Genomic DNA, 19,050 nt, shown 5'->3' on the forward strand with positions numbered 1-19,050 from the left:
CTAAACAAGGTAGGAAAATATGTCTGCTAGGTTGTCTCTCATTAAAGTTTTGAAGCATATGTGGTTAGGATTTAATTCTCAATATGTGGAAATTTTATTTTCCAGTCACAATAACTCCACAGGAGAAGAAATTAGCTTGTCTGATACATTAATCTCTGTGTCAAAGTATCATATTTTTGCTATTTAATATTCACAGAGGGAAAAAATCTGTCACACTATAAAAATACTTTTTCAAACAGATGGTTCATTCCTGCCCAAGTTTAGTTTTCTATATTCTTAAATTTTACATTCTCAGAATTTCAATTTAAAAGAAATAGTCCTTCTTTTTCACTTTATTGATATTTTCCAACCTCAATGATTTTATGATTGTGTGATTTAGAGAACCAAATACATATTAAATGGGCCATGGATATGAAATGAAGAATGTTCTATTCTTATTCACACCTGCATTAATACAGAGATGGTCCATTGATATCAAAGGAGTTATTCCTACCTATGGAGTGAATTCACCACAATTTAATGTCAATGGCGCTCAGACCTAGAAAGGAAAGAATTCTTCAATTTGAATTCTAAGCCTGAAATTAGTGACATAAGAAAATTATAGGATTTGGGTAATCTCAGAACTGTTACAGAGTGAAAACACTTGAAATTTATATGTCCTAGTCAGAACTGTAACAGAATTCCAGGAGCAAAATTAGGAAATATTTACCTTTTTTCTGTTAGTAGTTTTTCTTTCTCATATTTTTTTTTCCTCAAAGCATCATTCATTTTATAAAATGAAAGATACCCTCTGCTAGTGCAGAGTAGAATCATAAACACATAACTCTCCTAAACCCACAGTGAATAAGGGAAACTAAGAGCACTTTAGAAAAAAATATTTTTACCAGTTAAGTATGAGGTTTCTTATTTTCCTTTTGTGTAAATACTTCTACGGACTGTTAAATTGCAGAATCATAGAATACTTGAGGGTGGAAGGGACCTTCTAAGGTCATGTAGTCCATCCCCACTGCTCAAGCAGACTCACCTGGAGCAAATTTCCTGGGACCACGTCCAGATGGCTTCTGAATATTACCGAGGGAGGATGACTCCACAACCTCCCTGGGCAACCTGTGCTAGTACTTACTGTCAGAGTAAAACGTGTTTTATGATATTCAGAGGGAGGGAATCTCTGGTGTTTCAGTCTGTGCCCACTGCCTCTGGTTCTGTCACAGGGCACCACTGGCCCCATCCTCTTTGCACCCTCCCTCCATGCACATGTAGACATTAGTAAGATTCCCCCGAGCCTCCTCCAGGCTAGACAGTCTCAGTTCTTCCAACCTTTCCCCATAGGAAAGATTCTCCAGTCTGTTGTCTTCATACTGCTTTGTTGCACTCTCTCCAGTCTGTCCATGTCTCTCTTGCACTGATCTGACACAGCACTCCAGGTGTGACCTCTCTGGGGCTGAACAGAGGGGAAGGATCACCTCTCTCGACCTGCTGGCAATCTTTGCCTGGTACAGCCCAGGATACCATTAGACCTCTTTGAGCAAGGGCACGCCTCTTGATCAGCCTGGGGAACTGGTTTTGTCTCCACATAATGGAAACTTTGACAATATGTGACTCAGTTCTGTAAGGAGAAATCCTAGAAAGTCTCTCTGAACAGCAAGCTGCTTTCACTCATGGATGGTTAGCATGGAAAATGAAAATTTGTACAAATGTACAACTCCAAATTTGTCCTATTAATCTAACTGCACAAGGAACATGCAATAAACATACAGAAGTTTTGAGAATGTGATTCCCTTCAAATGTGAACAACAAACTCCACCGTTCAGTTCCATCTTTGCCAGAAATAGCTGTTATTATGATATTATGAAGAGATGAATTTATTGAGCAGTCATGTACACATCTGTGTGCCAAGATCCTCTGCTGTGGTTTTACCCAGATTCTCCTGGAAGATATCTTTTACTTCTTCCAAGCCACTATGAGCCAGTAGAAATTACCTGAAAACAAACAAATAAACAAAACCCCCAACTCACTAGAACTGTAAACATCAGAAAAAAACCCCATAAAATTAATAAATGAGGCAGTATCAGTCAGCTTCTAATTTTGATGGTTATGCACCTGATTTTAGTGCTTGTCATATTAAAAGAATTGAACAACCATCACTGAAATCACATAAACAAGAAATTATGTACAGTGGGCTCCAATTACAATAGAAAATTCATTCTTCCTGTTAGATAATAGATGCTATATTTTATATAGTCTGAGACTTTTAGGATCACAATTGAATTCATAGATTGATTAAGGAGCTTGATCCTAGATCCGTGCAGTCAAAAGTATGCTTGCCAGCAGTTTTTATTTCCTTTTGAAAGTACTAAGCTATAAGAGAATTCAAGTACTCTCTCCATATGCAAGCAGATTCTTGTCAGCAAAGCTAAATAAAATAAGAAGAATATTATGTTCCACATTTTTCTTTATGTTTTCCTCATTTTTTATTTAAAAGGAAGGCAGGGCTGTCAACTGACTTGGGAAAATGTTGCAATTGCTTTTCAGTTTGTCCAAGTAAAACAGTCTGGTTTTACTGTTTTTTCCTCAAAATTTGGTTATGTTTATTCAATTATAATGTTTCTGTTCTCCTTTGTTTATGGTCAGAATCCTTTTCTCCTAAGCTTTAGCCATGTTTCTCTTCCACCAAATGACTGAGTACTGTGACTATTTGGTCTTTTCCACTAATCTCTTCCAGTGTTAGTCATGCACACAGTTCTATAACTGGCCTTGTCTGCTGGAAAAGAAAACAATCTATATAACAATATTTATAGCAATCTGTTGTTCATGTTTATTGTGTGAAGATTTGCCAGTACATACATTTGAGTTTTGTTATCCTTCCATACTCAGGATTGGGCAAGATTGAAGGCAATATACAAACATTTCTCTTGCAAGGCAACAACATATAATGTGCTGCAGGAAAAATGTAGCAGCTCTGTCCAGAGTTATTGATAGCCTTTTAACATTTGACTAAGGAATGATTTATTGTGATGTTACCAAAATTTTTGGTTTAAATGGGTTTCACACACATGTGATATATATGCATGTAAAACTGATAATGCAATTAACATATTTTTTTAAAAATTTTGTTTAGTTACTTCTTCATGTAGCGTGGAATGTCATCCTATAAATATTGCAAACTAGATTGCTTTAAAGTTATGTTCTAAGAAGCTAATCATGCTATCTTCTATGTTTATTAGGTGATAAAGCCTAATTGATGTATTAAAGATAAACTTTAAGTGAGACCATATCATAGCCTAGAGCATGTTGCAGTTTTGATAGTTTTTTGCTCAGTCACATGTATGCCGGCAAATATATTATCTTTGTATATAGAGAGATATGTAATCTATTTAAGCTGTAATCTGTTAGAAATGTGTATTGTGATGTAATTTGAAAATGTGCACATTTCTATCATAAGTATCACTTTGTATCAACAGAGTTACTGTAGCTATAGCAGAGTTTGTGTCTTAGATTTTGATTGGATGTCCAAAATTATGTATCTTCTGCACCTGACACCTATATATTTGTTTTATTCTGTTATAGAAACCTTCCCTTTCACTCACAGATTATTTAATAGTAGCTGGAAAATTTTCAGGAACTTTTTGAGAAAACAGTGGAGGAAACTTATTAGACTGTGATGTTTTTATCCTTCTGGGAAAAAGAAAAACCTTGTGTTTTTTTGAATTTTGAGGAGTAAAAGGAAAAAGACTCCCATAAGATGTTTGTAGACCCAAAATACACCAGCAGCATCAGTGAATAAGACAGGAACAAAATAAGCTCACCAATTTAGAAAAAGATTGTTACTTGTCAGCAACTTCATCTCCTGCCACACTTGCAACCTTCCCCAAAACACCGCAGAGACTTTTTTTTTTTGTTTGTTTTTGAAAGGCTGCTAGGCTGGAGTTATTTATTATTACTATGCACTCAGCCTTTCACCCATTGCAGGTAACTTGAGTTTGCCACTGATTTCAGGGACAGGAAGATCAGATGCTAATTGTGCCTGGTTCCAGTTGCTTAGGGCCTAGTAGTAGGTAACTAGTAGGACCTTCTCACCAGAAAGCCTGCTGAGTCAGTAGAATAAATCTGAAAGTCAATGTTAATGATTCAGTAAGTGTTACTTGACTGAATTCAGCTAGCTTATGGATTTTAAAATTCTAGAAAAACTGCTAATATGACATAGTACTTTATTTTATTTTTAAGTATGTCAATTTCACATGAAAGCTGAAGCCTAAATAAGGTTACCAAACACATCTTGACTATTTGAGAGAGGACTAGCAAAGAGCTACTTATATTAGTTTATGTATAGGATAACTCAGAGTTACTACTTAATATTTGAATTTTGCTATAATCACCATTGAAGCACCTGACTTATTCTTTTCTGGGGTTGTGTGGAGGAGTTAGATCTAGAAATAATGTTTTTCTGATTTAGAGAGAGACAAATGCCAGCACATACATATGCTGTTTCCATGAAGCAAGTAGTGTATCTGACCTTACACATGCAAAATTTTCTGTAAAATTTGCATTGGACTTAGATCCCCGAAACAAGACACAAGCCCAATTCTGAGCAGTTTAAGTAAAAAAGAAAAGTACATCTAATATGCCTGGGTAAGCAGGTAAGAGCATAGCAAACATGCCAGTACTTCAGTAACCCAAACTAGGGAGCCAGTTCACAAAACACCAAAATGCGTGTCAGAAGTCATTCCAGTCAAACTGTGTCAGATTCAATAGGTGAGCCTGGACATTGCATTGTTGCGTTTCTGTCACAGCCTGCTGAAGATAGGACCTAAACTCACTGAAACCTTGAAGCTGTTCAAAGAGCTTTTGCCCTTGAACAGCTGCCAAAATATAGTTTTAGGTGATTTGTGTCTGCATACAAGTTTTAAACAAACATTGATTTCTGTAATTGGAAAGCAGATGGTCTTTCAATGCAAATTATTTCTACTGTTACAGTTTTTGTAAAGATAACTTTATACCTTGTTTCACATTATTAACACGCCGGTGCATCTGTGGCCAGAGCTGGTACCTGTGAATACTGGTTGCCCTGTACTTCTTTTGCAAAGACAACTTTATACCTCATTTCATTTTGCCGTCATTTACTCTGCCTCCGCGGCTAGACTGGAACCTGAAAACGCTGGTTGAACTGTCAGAATCAGGCAGGCTTTTAAGAAAATGAGTTTTGACATTCCTTTCCTTCAGATGATCCCTTGTTTTTCAATTACTGCTTTCTGAGTTGGAGATTTCTTAAGGTAACCCTGCGTTTGTTCCCCGTCTGTCAAGCAGGTGGCAGCAATGCCACGTCGGAGCAGCTCCCGGCCCCTTTCCCCGACATCAAGTGTTAATGCAATTGGCCAATCAGTGCTAAGATGATGGGAGGTAATTGGGTAATTGTATTTTACTGATCACAAGCAAAGAAAAAGGGAACGGGGGGGAGAGAAGAAGAGGAGAGAGGGGAGTAAACAAAAAAACCCAAAAAACCCTAAAAACCACAACGGAGGAAGAGGGGAGAGAACGGAAGGGGAGAAGGAGGAGTGTAGCCAGAGAGACCGGCCCTGGGACATTTGCAAATCCTAGGGTGCCGCTGAAAGGTGGGGAGTAGCAGAAAGCCAGAGCGGCTGGAAAGCGGAGCTACTCCCAGCAACGACAGCAGCTGTCAGGAGCTGGATATACACATACATGCATCCCTACATGCACACACGGGGAGAATTCAAGCCGCAGCTCGTAGGAGGAAGGAAGCGCTTCGGCTGTGCGAAGGGCTATGCGTGTCAGGGATGAAACTAAAAGCTGAAAGAAGCGTCTGCGCTTCTGGGACTGTGTCATCTTGGAAGGGAAGGAGGCAGGAAGGAAGAAAAGGGGGAAGATAGCTGGCATGTGGAAGAAGATGGGAGACTAACTCACTGCTGTGCGGAGGGGAAATCCAACTCGTACATCTGAAATACACCAGGCTCAGCTTGGAAATGAGATCAGACCTGCATTGAAACACAGAAAGGGAGGCAGAGACGGGAGAGCTTTCATCCTTCTTCCTGTCTCTCTTTCCCTCTCTCTCCTCAAAGAAGAAATAGAAGTTTATCCATCTCGGTGCCTCTGGATTCACGTAGCTGCTGGACAAAAGATGGAGAGGAAGCTAAAATGAAAAGCAAAGTGCGCTTCTGAAATCTACAGCTGAGAGGACAAATCGCGTCTTCTCGGGTTTCTTTATGCCCCATCGGGGGAGTTTTAACGTCTGAAGGATTTCGAGAAGTGGGGGGGCAAAGGCGAGAGTGGGCGTTAAAAATACCCATCCCAAGTGTTTAAAAAATAACGAGGTGATGGATTTATTCTTGACAGCTGGTGGGAACCTTGCATTTCTCTCTACTCCCTCCCTCCTTCATTTCATTTAATGTGAAATTATGAAAATGCAGAGGAGTTGGAGGGAAGGCAAAAGGATATAACGTGGAGTTTGAAACAAGGAGAGGGTGCTGATGCTGTGGATTGCTGGCTTCTTGCCGAAATCAAAAATCCAATTGCGCACTGGGTTGTGATTGGAAATCTAATCAGATCTTTGGCGAGGGGGGAGAGAGACTAAAAGTTTATTGTTTTGACAGACAGGAATAAAAATTTAAATGCAAAAGGAGATTCTTTTCTAAAGGAGTGTGGGGGTATAGAGGAAAAGAAGAATGGGAATCCCCATTCTAATGTGGAGACACATGGATTGGATAATTGATAGTGCAGCAAAGAAGGGGGAAAAAGAAAATTGCCTGGGAAGACCTGGATCTTAAGTGTCACAACAAAATTACATTAGAAGAATACAGATGGAGGATTGCTTAAAAGGAAATACAGTTATTCCTGCTCTCCAGAGAAAAAGCAGATAGAGAAATGGGGAGCAGTGGAGCCAGAGAGGCAGAAAACCTTAGAAAAAGGAAACTAGGCAAACAATCCACAGTGGAATGAAAAGTTTCGGAAAGGAAAAGGACCATTCATCCTCCTCAAGGATTTTTGTTTTTTTCCTGTTGTTTTAAACCATTATTCTTCAGTGAAGGCTACCGTCAACATTACCACTACAGAAATTTTAAGCAGAAAAGTTGCAAGCCACAAAGAAAATAAAGGACAGAGAAGAAGAAAGCAAATTGCCACAGGGGGAGAGTTCAGCAGTGTTGGGTTGGATTGGCACCTGTATGGACTGAAATTGCAATTGGATATCCTTTTTATTTTATTTCCTTTCTTGATTTTAATTTTGCTTTGGTTGCTGAAATGAAATAGTTTTCTAACCCCTCCCCCACCCTGGTTTTTCATAATCACTCGGATTTCCAGCTGGATAGTCTTTGAAGATACAGTGAGTACACTTTCCTTTTTTTTTTTTTTTTTTTTTTTTGGAAAAGGAAACGTGCCCCATTGCCCCTCATCTTTCATCCTTATTCCGCTTTTCTCTGTCTTTCCCCCCACCTGAATAAAGAACCTGGCTGTATTTTGATAATGGCTGGAGGGAAGAGGGGGGTGGGAAGAGAGAAGGGGAGGAATGAGGATAGAACTGAATTCTCACAGTAGCTCAAATTCCTAAAACTCGAGCCTTGGTAGGGTGTTGCAGACACCTGCCTGTGTGTCTCTATAGCATCTGTAAATGTTCACTAGCAAAGAAACCTTTTGAGGAAGCCCTTGGAATGAGTGGGGGGTGCTGCCTGATTGCCCAGTCTCTACAAATGGATGTAAGTTGCATGGAATTAGATGCACAGAGGAGGTTTGTTTATTTTTTTACTAAGTGTTTAAAATAGTTCAAGGCTCTAATTTGAATGCTGGTGTCCAGTCTGACATTGCAGATCAATATGGTGTGTTAACAGGGGCATTTTATAATCAAGCAGGGAGATGAAGGGTGACTTTTGGCGGGAGTGGGGGGGGGGCAGGGGTTGGGGCAGGAGCTTTTAATGGATTTTGAGGATGCAGCTCTGAGAGAAATGTCACGTTTTACACTCCATTGCTAAGAAAGGACAGTAACAGGCAGGGAGAGGACATTCTTCTATTGAAGGGGAGTTTAGAGAACTGCTGTACTGGCCACCCATGCCCTCCAGATCTCCGAGGAAATTCTTTGTGGTTTTGTGGTGAATTCTTCAGGGTCTCTTTGGACTTTCATGACAGTTGAAAGAGATTGACTTTGATTGACAAGCAGTAAGCAGATTCTGAGGTGTCAAGAGACTGTTCTTTTTTATTATGCTGGTAATGAAAATAATTAAAAAGTGCCTTATAAATGGTGGGGTTCACAAATTAGCAATTATGTGTAACAGAGCAGTAAATCTCTCCCTTCCTGGAGAAATGTGGTGTGGGAGTGTGGAATAAAGGGAGGATAACCTGATATCCTCCCTTTAAAATAGTCCCCTCTCTTGGCATAACTGCAGAGCTCATAGGTAGGGAGTTTTATTTCTTTTTCTTCCCCTTCTGTCCTCCCTCACCTCTGCCCTCTTCAACCCAGGCCTTCACATGTTAAGGCTCCAACTGAGGGTATTAGGCCAAAACTGATGCAGAATGAGAGAGGGAAACAACTAATTAAATGAGCCAATGAATAAGAATGGGTAGGTTTTTGTTTTAGATTTTTTTTTTTTCTTTTTTTGGGGCAGGTAAGGTGCAGAACTGGCTTTTGCCACTCATTTTACTTTTCTTTAGCAGCAGTGTTCTGGAGAAGGGGAGAGTAGTCAGGAAGGAAAGAAGTGTTGGTAGACCCAAATTTTAGCTCTTAATTTCTGGCAGCATTTCTCACTTCATAAGCTGCCTGCATGAAACAACAAATAACAGAGCTGTGACTTCCCTGGATAAATACATAAACCATTATTAGCCTCCTCCTTCCCCCCCCCCCCCCCCCCCCCCTTCTTCATTCACTTACATCACTACTGTTATTTCCTGTAAGTGTCCTGAATCTTTTGGCATAATGGAAATGAGAACTTTTGCCTCTCAAATGTGTCCCATGTGCTTCTGTTTGGAGGTCATGCCTCTAAAACATTGGCTACTTCAAAAGGACTAAGATTTAGGGTTCAATTCTGCTCCTAAGGAAATCTCTGGGAGTTTTTGTATGGCCACGCAAACAAATCAGACCCTTTGTGCAGTTGCGCTCAGAAAAAGAAGAAAGCAGGAACAGAAAAAATTGTTCCTTCCAGCTCCAATTACTCTCATCCTTCTCAATGTAGCTAAATCATTTTAGTGTGAAATGCTTTAGCTTCCTTTTTTTTCCTCTGGACCCGTGTTCCCTAGTGGGACACTAAATGGGTAATAAGTTTGTCAGCATCTGAAAATAAGCGCAAAACTCTCTCCTGTGCATTCCTTCATGTATCATGATAAGTCTGTGCCCTGTTGTGGGCTACACTTACTTCAGCAGTTGCAGTAATAGAAAAGCTAAATTTATGTTAAGCTGCTGCTCAGTAATTACCGAAGGAAAAAGAAGCTGGCTAAGGAAAAGGCATCTCCAGGCTTTTCCCTGGATTGCTGTCAAGTGAACACACAAACAGAAAATTTGATGGAACAACTCCAGTTTTGGACAATAGAAAGCTGTCATAGGTGCCCCATTCATTTTGTGCAATAACTAGCAGGAGTATTTCCTTGACATGATAAGGAAGCACTGGGAAAATTTAGCCAATGGTTTGGGCTGAAATAGGCAAACCTTGTCAACATTTAAAAGCTAGGGATGTGTGTCTGCTTCCAAAGAGGCAACAGTTTCACACTTCAGTGAATCATTCACTTAATACAGTAGCCAAAAGACACACGGAACAACCCAGAGTTTAACTCATTCAATATCAAAGTGGGAAGGAGTATAGCATTTCTCAGCATTTGTGCTGAGCCTTATCCAGAGCCCGAAGGGCTGACCATAAAATAAATAGCCAACATATTCATCCAAACATCCAGCTAAGTGAGAAGCCACATCTCTCCTCAACCAGAGGCTGGAGCTGGCTGTCTCTGCTATTTCCCTCACAGGTGTGTGAGCACAGGTGTGTCATTCGGTGGCATATGCTGGTCCTGAGGGCTGTCTCCTCTTCAAACCATGGATGATACTTTTGGTAGGGACCCCAGGCAGCTGGGGTTTTGGCACAGTACAGGAAGCTGTTATGTACTAAATGCTTTTACAGGAGGAAAGATAAAGCTGTATTGGGAGGTCCTGCTCTGTTTGGTCTAATTGTTTTCCAGAAGGTCAGAGATCACATACCTCAAACTTCAGGCAAAATGTAAGTTATTAATGCAAGGGGTGGCTGCTCTGTGTCTTTTCTCATGTCAGGAGTGATTTGTACTGATCTAGAAATGAAGCAGGTTCAGTTTGCTGGAGCGGCAAATTGTGTCACAATATCTCCCAGCCTGATGCCACTGACAAGTGAAAAATGAGCTTTCAGATTAGGTGAGACCCAAGAATAAATGTGAGCCAATACAAGCAATTGTGTGGGACTGGAGAAAAGCAAAGGGATTCCAGAGGTGTTGCTATGGCTTCCTATATGTAGGCTTCAAAATTACTTGCCTGTGACCCAAAAAGCTGTCTCCCATTTAGCATGAAGATTCTTGCTGTTGCAATATGAGGCAGGAAGATTTCAGATGAGGCTCAGGACAGGATTTTAGCATATTTTGAGAGAGCTTGGTGCTGGTGAAAAATCCCACGGCAGGTTATGCAAGTTGTATATTCAGTGAAGGAGTGCACTGTGCACAGCAGCAGCATGAGAGCGAGCGCCTCCATCTCAGTCTTGCCAGAGTGGCTTCAGGTTGGCTTGGAGATATGCTTTTGTTTCTGATAGCTGGTGATGGAACAAGGGGAGAGGGAAGGCTGATGGAATTAGTGCTGTTTTCAGCCTGGGATGAAGTTACTCTAAAGATACGCAGTTGGCACCTACTAAGTATTTTCTAGAGTAATGAAGCTGACTGGACTTCAGGTTACTGTTCTCAGGGGCCTTTCATCCCATTGCCAGCTGCTCTGTGAAAAAACATAAAACAAAACAAGCCTCCTTCAGCTCCCACAGGATAACCCAAATGAGAAGGATTTAGGGATAGCAGCAGTCATGCTGATCTGGAAGGCAGCCTTGAAGCATGTTTGAGTCTTGCAGCTTGGAGAAGAAGTAGCCCTCAGAAAGTATCCTGCCTCTACTTCCTGTCGTGGCAGAAGACATTGAGGATTGGCTTGTGACAATTTAGAGTGGTTTATTTAATGATTTTATCCAGTGGGGGGCGGGGGAAAAAAGGTGGGGGGGAGTACCTGTTATTTAACTGTACTATCATGGTCATTTTTCTTTTTTTTTTCCTGAGGGGTAGAAATGGGGCCACAAGAGGGGAGATGATTTTGCCAGTGGCGTGTTTCGGTTGCATATTCACAAGCTGCAGTACATGGAAGTGAATTAATGCGTAGTTCCTGGTAGGGGGCCTGGATACTTTGCTATCTGTTAGCAAAAAAGGCAAAAATCAGACGCTTGTGCATTCACACAATAAAGGAGAATCGGGATTTACATTTGGTATCCAAGGAAGCGAGAACAGAATCCTGCAGGGTTTTCTGTTCATTGTTTAAATGTTGCCATAGCGATATCTTGGGGCACAAGTTACATGTTTTCCACTTCTGGAGTTGAGCTTTCCTTCTCTCCCTCCCTCTCCCTCTCCGTGTCTCTCTCGATATTCTAAACTACCAGGAATCTCTCCACAGCAGAACTTTGCACAGCAATAGGAAAAGGTGTTTGCAGGCTGCATTATCTGATGGCATAACTGCCTGTATGCTCTTCACTGATATTTACTAATATGTTGGAAACCCAATTAGAAGGAAATTGCTGGATAGAAGTGGAGTGTGAGACTTGTTGTTGTTGTCGGACATTGAGCATATTACAATATTTTTTGTAGTGGTGATATGTTAATTGGATAGCTGCAGGCAAGCAAAGTGTAGCAGTCGCTGTCAATTAGAAGAAACGACAATGAACTTTCCAGGACTGAATCCGTTCCTTGGGCATATTAAAATGCATTTCAGGTATATAGCGTAGCTTGTGTAAATTTAAATACTACCACCACTGCAATAAGTCTTGAAATTCTGTTTTCACAGTGCTAAGACAAGATTTACCTTTGCTGCCTGTAAAAGGGAGAGAGGCAGCATCAGACCACTGAATAAAATCTACCATAGTTTTGCTGCCAAGCTTGTACTTGTTATGTCAGGACTGTGGGGGAGCAATATAACCAGGAACCAGCAGAATTAAAAAGGAAACCAACCACCCTCAAAACAAAGGAAAAGATTCCATCAACAATTATTTCATGTGCAGCTAGGTAAAGCTTACTCAGAAATTTCACAGCAATATAAGTTAAATAAATGATGTTTTCTCTGCAAGCCAGCAGCAATTCAGAGCATTCATTAATGCTATTTGTGTTTGAGAAATCAGTTAGTTGACAGCTATGGGATTATGGGATTCATACAGTCCTGTGCATTAAAATAATCCTCAGAAATAGGGATGTGATTTCCTTTCATATCTATATGGACAGTATAGTATGACCTGACTTCTAGAAGGCACGGGGACTGGTGCTTTTATTTCACCATATATATAAGAATGATTGCCCAAAGGATCTGACCTGATGCTGGAAAACAGTGGTAGTAAGTTCCGGAAAGTATTAGTGTCCTTCAGATCTGCAGCACATTTTTGTTTTGCTTACGAGCCTTTCTTTGCTTTCATGGCAGTAATCTCCTCCCTCCCATGCCATGTTACATGGGAAATAAAGCCAAGCACACAAAGAGCCTGGTTACCAGTCTGGGGGCGGGGGGGCAGCAAGAGTTATAACAGTGCAGGTTTCCTCACACTGCTTATCATCACACCTTAAACATGATCTTAAGCTAAAGACTATTTTAAGACCTTAAGCAGGCACTAATTCTGTTCATGTACTTTGAGTTTACCCCAGAATCTTTGCAATGGTGAAGAGGTGGCCATCTGTGACTGGGATGGGGGCTACTCACACCTCACTTCTCGTGCACTGTGCCCACTCATCAAATTGCTGAAGATCATCAGATTCCAGTGTCTTGATTGGAACATATTATGGTAGGGAGTAGAGGATGAAAGCTTCATCTTCAGCAGGTATAGGCCAACGTTTTACTTTCTTGTTAATCTCCAAAAACAGCTATTAGTGGACCATTCATGTAAGAGAAGAAGATGACAGTCTCTCCATGAACTGGTATAAGTGAGGTTTCTCTCCTGCAGGAATTAATTAAAAGAATTGGGGCTTTTTTATTCACTAATGCCCATTTTTAGCTGTCATTTAGCATTGTAAAATGTATGAGCAAGTTAGTTCTGTAGAAGCATTTCCATGCAACCAGTTTAATTCCTTTTGTGTTTCTTTTTCTTCTGTCATTGTGCCAACATAAACCCAGTTTTGTTCCAACTGATCTCAATCAGATATTCAGTAATTACTTCAGCAGGACTGATCGTGCTCTGTAGGTTTTTGTTTTCTTTATTCTTTATTTCCAGAGATAAATAATAGAATAAATATTTCTATTTACTGATATAAAAAAGATAATCCAAATCCCGTTTTGAGTTAATACACTACAAGCTTCAAAATTTCCAAAGGTTCCATATTCCTTTGCCATGACTGCTGACATTCCAGTTGTTAGTGCATCTTTCTCATCTGCATGTAATGGAATAATTGATGAATTAATCTCACTGCCACAGAAAAACCTCACCTTATATTAACAAAAACAACTGTTTTTTAAATGACCTCTTTTAAGTCTGAATTCTCAGTCCTTAGAATGGTGTAATCTCTGTGTATTGATTATGTATGTCAAGAACTGAATATTGTGACATGTTATAATCAGTTTAAAAAAAATGCTGTCTTTTTCCTTTAAAGAGCTAGAAGAGGTTGTACAGGGACAGAAAGAAGTGGGTTAAGGAATCATACTTTTCCCTTCCTCAATACATGCAAGTTTCAAATGAAATATGTACAAATATATTCAATTCCATGGGCTTCTTTGCCAAAGGGCATACATGCTGTGTTAAGGGTTCTTTTCTTAGCTGTTGGGTTTTTCAAGGATGTTCTTTTCCCCTACTCAGTTTGTGAGCTCTTATTGGATGGGCAGCTTCTTCTACAAGTGGTTATATATTATTTTTCTGGAGGAAAGCTTTTGTATTTGTTACATCCTTTGAGGAACTGAGGTTCATTTTTGTTCAGGTTGGTGATGACACAGCTACCAGAGGGGAAAGATGGTGACCCCATTAGCCTTTCAGGTTGCTCATATGCAGTGCACAGTCTACTACTTCAGTAAGAATTTTATTGCATTTAACGCCCGTGTGAATTTTGACTGTATATGGTGCAGGGAATTAAAACCATAATGGATTTCTCCTTTGAACCAGAAAGAGGTCAGAAAACCTCACCTTCAGTGAATGCTCATGTTGATATCCCTCTTTCTGTAATGTGCATTTTCCTGAGTGGTCTGACCCTGAAGATTGAGTTACATACATAAAGTAAAGGCCTGGAGGTATCTGTTAAAGACTACTGAATCAAACTCTTGTGGAGGATGGCTTAGTCCTTAGGTAACTTTCCATAACATGTGAGGAAAAAAAAAAAAAAAAAAATTACATTTTCTAATAGGAAATTTCAGCTTTGAGGATGTATTTGAAAATGTAATGCAGCAGTAGTAGAATGTCGTTAAGAGTTACAAAGAAGTACAGATAATAAATTCCTATCACAAAAAGGTACTGCATCTAATTTAAAATATCATCCAGATAAGACTTTTTTTTTTTTTTTTTTGTGGCAAAGGAAGATGAAGTTGATGACTGCCTATGGCAAGTCAAAGATAAAAATGATGCTGCTTCATAAATACCTGTCTTCTAAACCTGAGGAATATTATGTGAAAATTTGATTTGGAAGGACAAATAAACAGAAGGCTGTGAGTATAAACTGGTCAGTTTCTAGGAATATATTGTTTTGCCATAGAAAAAACCAACTTGTAAAAGAGTTCATATTTGACTTTGAGTCTGTCTAAAACAAGGGAAAAGGAAGTTAAAAAAAAAAATTAACTAAACCAATACTGGTAATCAAAACAAACTAGTGCATAGAAGGGAAAAAAAGAGGAAATCATATAACAACCTCTTAAAAAAAAATAAGGTATAAAAGGATTACAATTGGTGTCATAGGAGAGAATTGTGATTGTGTTGTAGTCTTAGAATACACCAGAAATAAGGTGTTTTCTAAGGAGAAAAGATGCAGTTGTATGGTCTCATATTTCAATGGGTTGCTTTTGCAAAAGGTTGTCTGTTAATAATAGAATGAGTCTTTTTACGGGTCTTTTTACCTTACAGGTCACCAAAAACAATCTCTACAACAATGGAAATGATGGCTGAAATTATAATCAGAGCTAGAGCAAGATTGCTGACTATAGCAGGCCAAGATTTTGCAGTAATTTACTCGTCTTTAAAGTGGCAATATTTTGATTGGGCATTACAAAAGTCAGAAGATTTGCAAATTGTCTTATTAAATTATCCAGGCACTTGTTCTATTCGTTTTCCTAGCTGCAAGGGAGAAATAAGGGAGAATTGGGAGAAATGAGGGAGTATTGCTGTTCTTCTCATTGTTTTCATTGGCCACATCCTGTGAGGAGCAAGTGGCAATAGTGATGCATAACTGTCAGAATAATTCAATTAATATTTCTATTCTCTGTCTGGAAAAATTATTATTAAAATTTTATTGTGGAAAGAGAAAAGAAGAAAAAGGATTTTTGGGGAGTATTTATTACGGGACAAATAATTCTTAAATCAACAGTAATGTTTTACTTTTTTACAAAAGTTGTCTAGACTATGTATCTAGAAAATATTCTAATGGCATGAGTGAAACATATAGGGACATGGCAACCATTGACCATTTCCCAAGACACATATTTTAGGCAAAGTAACTGAAAATACAATACAGAATTCAACTTGTAGAAACTTAAGGCAGGGAAAATCTTAATGTCAATAGTATGGTATTATGGGAAGTATTTTCTATCAAGCAAACAACTTGGTGCTTTTACACTGCCTGGCTGGCAAATAGAAGTTACCATGGAAATAAAGTACACTCAAACTTTAAAAAGCATAGGATATTTAAATAGCTTAGAAGCACTTGTAAGATGTTTAAAAGTAAGTATTGTGAGGAAATATTTTTTAATGCATTATACAAATATTGTAACTCTTTTTACAATAAATGTACCAATGTTCTAGACAAATCATTGACAGAAAATTAATGTACTTACACTTTATGTAAGTGTAGGGCCCACAGTTAGCAAAATGACCTTGATAAGAATGTCTGTTATGATGGGTACATGAGGGTAAATTGGGTGAATAAGATTAACTGAGCTAACTGAGAGGACATCTCCCAAAACTGATAATGCTAAAGAGAACTAAAAAACAACAACAACCAACCAACCAACCAACCAAACAAAAAAAACCAAAACAAAACAAAAAAAAAAACCCCAAAAAACCAGAAACAAATCCCTAAACTAGGAAAAAGCACAAGCACCCCTCCAATAATAAAAAAAATAATTAAAAAAAAACCCATGAAACAAATCTTGACTAAGAGTCTGAAAGAAGTATGAAGCTTTTAAAGCATGAATGGCTGGACAGGTTAGAGAAACAGTAAAAACACTTCTGTGATGCTGCTGGACATTGACCACTTTCATCACAACCTTTGGCTTGGTCTGACCAAGCTGTGCTGGGCACTGTGAGGAGCCAGCACACATCTGGTGGAGTGACTGCACGGGGTCAGCTGCACCTTGTAAGAGCATGCATGGGCTGGGAAGTGTTTTCTTCCCAGCCTGTCCATTGGCAGACAGCATGGGAACACCCAGAGTTGGAAACCCGTGTCTCAAGAAGCAGAGTGAGCAAGCAGGGAAGTATGCACTCCCAGGAGTGTGAATGTGCTCATAACCAGCACTGCCTGTGAGGATATCTGAGTGATGTTTTTTAGAGTTTTTTTTTTAAAAAAAAAAATTAGATATTTATTGACTTTTTTTAGTGTCTAGTATGGTGGTTTATTCATTTTATTATTCCTGAGCTTGCAGAGCGTGCCAGTTAATTAAATGTTGTTGGCCATAGTGACGTGATTTCAATCACATGAATTGAGAATTTTTTCCTTGAGACCAAGTGAGGCAGCATGATAAGACAGGCATTCTGAGTAATATAGTATACAAAATGTTACATATAAGAAGGACAAATTCTGAATGAGAGACACTCATCTGGAAAACCAACTCTGAAGAGAATATGAGACTGCAACAGGCAAGAACTTCCACATGGGCTCCCACAGTGCTAGTGATAAAAAATATTATAACATTCCAGAGAAACAGAATAGTGATTTTACCAATGTCAGTGGGAAAACTGGAATGGTGTTTGAATTTGAATTTGTCCACATTTTAAAAAAATTGTTGAAAAGAATAGAGCCACACAAATATTCAGTGCTGAATAAAAAGGAAAAATGTAGTACTTTAACATCAATCTATTCATTAAGAAGCTCAAGAACTGATGTGATTAATTTAAGAGGAAAAAAAAAAAAGATGTTTAAATGTTTTGTGATATACCAAGTTCTAAGAAGAAACAATAGATGGAAGCTGAGGTCTCATAAATTCATAATAGAAATTAAGGGTATATAATTTTCCATTTTTTAAATTCACAGAGAAGCATTTTCTTTATCTATTGGGGTCCTTGTCTTTGTGGAAGACTGTTGTAGTGAAGCGTACCTTATTGTGTTTTGTATATTTTGATAATTCAGGAAGCCAGAGTAGATGATTCTTAGGTCCCTGTACCTGCAGGTAGAAGGAAGGTAGCCTAGGCATCTATAACCAGGCTTCTAATCCTGTCATCAACAGATATGTGTAGCTTGCTATGAGCAAAACAACCCAAAGGATTTTCACTCTGCAATCCATCATTCCCTCTCTGCTGAGATTGTTATCAGAACACCAAAGAAGTTTTGGGGTCATCTGCCACTTTATGACTGTACTCTGACTCAGTGCCTCAGACTTCTGCTTGGTTGGAAAAACGTCCTTTGAAATCTGTGAATTTGTCAAACCTGAAATGTTCTATAAAGATGAATTTTGAAAGCTGTGCTGTGAGTGAACAAAAATCATTTGTATTTACTTTTTCACTTGGTACCTGATCCACAAACTTTTTTTGTGTGACCAAGCTTCTATCTCCTTCAGAGTTTTCTCTTTGTAGCATAGAGATTTGCAAGCTTTAGGTATTGTACTTCTGAAACACTTTGTTTTCAGCAACCTGGGCCTCCAGCTTGAAGAATTCCATTTGTTTAAGCTGATCTAGGTGTTCAACATCTAACTAAAAAAAAAAAAAAAAAACACCACTAAAATGATTGTCTCTGAGCTTGTATCCAGTCCAGGCTTCTGATATGAATCCAGATATGAATTTCTGCAATAGTTGGTCAGATGGTACCTCTTTTGCAATAGATGCCAGACTACTTTCCAGGCGTGAAATTGACTAAATATAGAGGTGTCAAAGATGATACATCCAACATGCTCTCTGCTTACAGGACACTAAAGATTGCTTTGAACATACCCTTTTCTTGCTGTGAATGGCTACTAAATATTTCAGACAAGAAATGTGCATTTCTGTCTTCATAAAATGACTCCATTTGTGGACTTGATTTTACTTATTTATTTCTTTTGCTAATTCCTCTCTAAGTTTTGGGAAAACAGAGAGGAAGAGAGAGTTAAGTGAACTTTCCCCTGCATCTCTGCATAATAGCTTTTTGGTAGTGTAGGTTGAAAGTACATGCCGTCTCAATGGGCTATATCATAATATTTCTAGCTACTCTTGACCTTCCTTGGACACTGTTTGCACTAAAAATTGCTGATGGAAATTTCTAAAAAAAATTGGTGATGGAAATCTGAAATAAGTATACATCTTTCATACTTACTGATGAGGTTGATGTTCACTTTCTCTGTTTAGAATTCTGTAGTCCAAGTCAATTTTTTCGTATAAGTTCGGCTTCCTCCATTCATGAGCCTTCCTGGAGTGCTGTACCATTTGATTGTTAGAGCTGAGTGGTTAGTCCAAAAGGTCCTGGAATGTGAGAAGATATTCTCTGAGGTAGCAAAGGACATTC

The 19,050-nt window shown here is 38.9% G+C and overlaps 1 protein-coding gene across 7 annotated transcripts in view; it reads left to right on the forward strand.

The window, feature by feature from the left end:
• LRRC4C (leucine rich repeat containing 4C) overlaps nucleotides 1-19,050 on the forward strand; it is a 508,382-nt gene that overhangs the window by 413,249 nt on the left and 76,083 nt on the right. The window contains exon 1 of one of the 7 annotated variants that reach the window (XM_040068329.2): nucleotides 5,401-7,333. The exons of 4 other annotated variants lie outside the window; for them this stretch is intronic. The gene's annotated coding sequence lies outside the window, so the exon portion shown is untranslated. Of the gene's footprint in view, nucleotides 1-5,400; nucleotides 7,334-7,523; nucleotides 7,704-19,050 lie in introns of those variants that run through there. 2 more of the 7 variants (XM_040068327.1, XM_040068325.2) reach the window with 2 other exon arrangements.

This window comes from Hirundo rustica, chromosome 6 (genome assembly GCF_015227805.2).
Source record: "Hirundo rustica isolate bHirRus1 chromosome 6, bHirRus1.pri.v3, whole genome shotgun sequence".
NCBI lineage: Eukaryota > Metazoa > Chordata > Aves > Passeriformes > Hirundinidae > Hirundo > Hirundo rustica.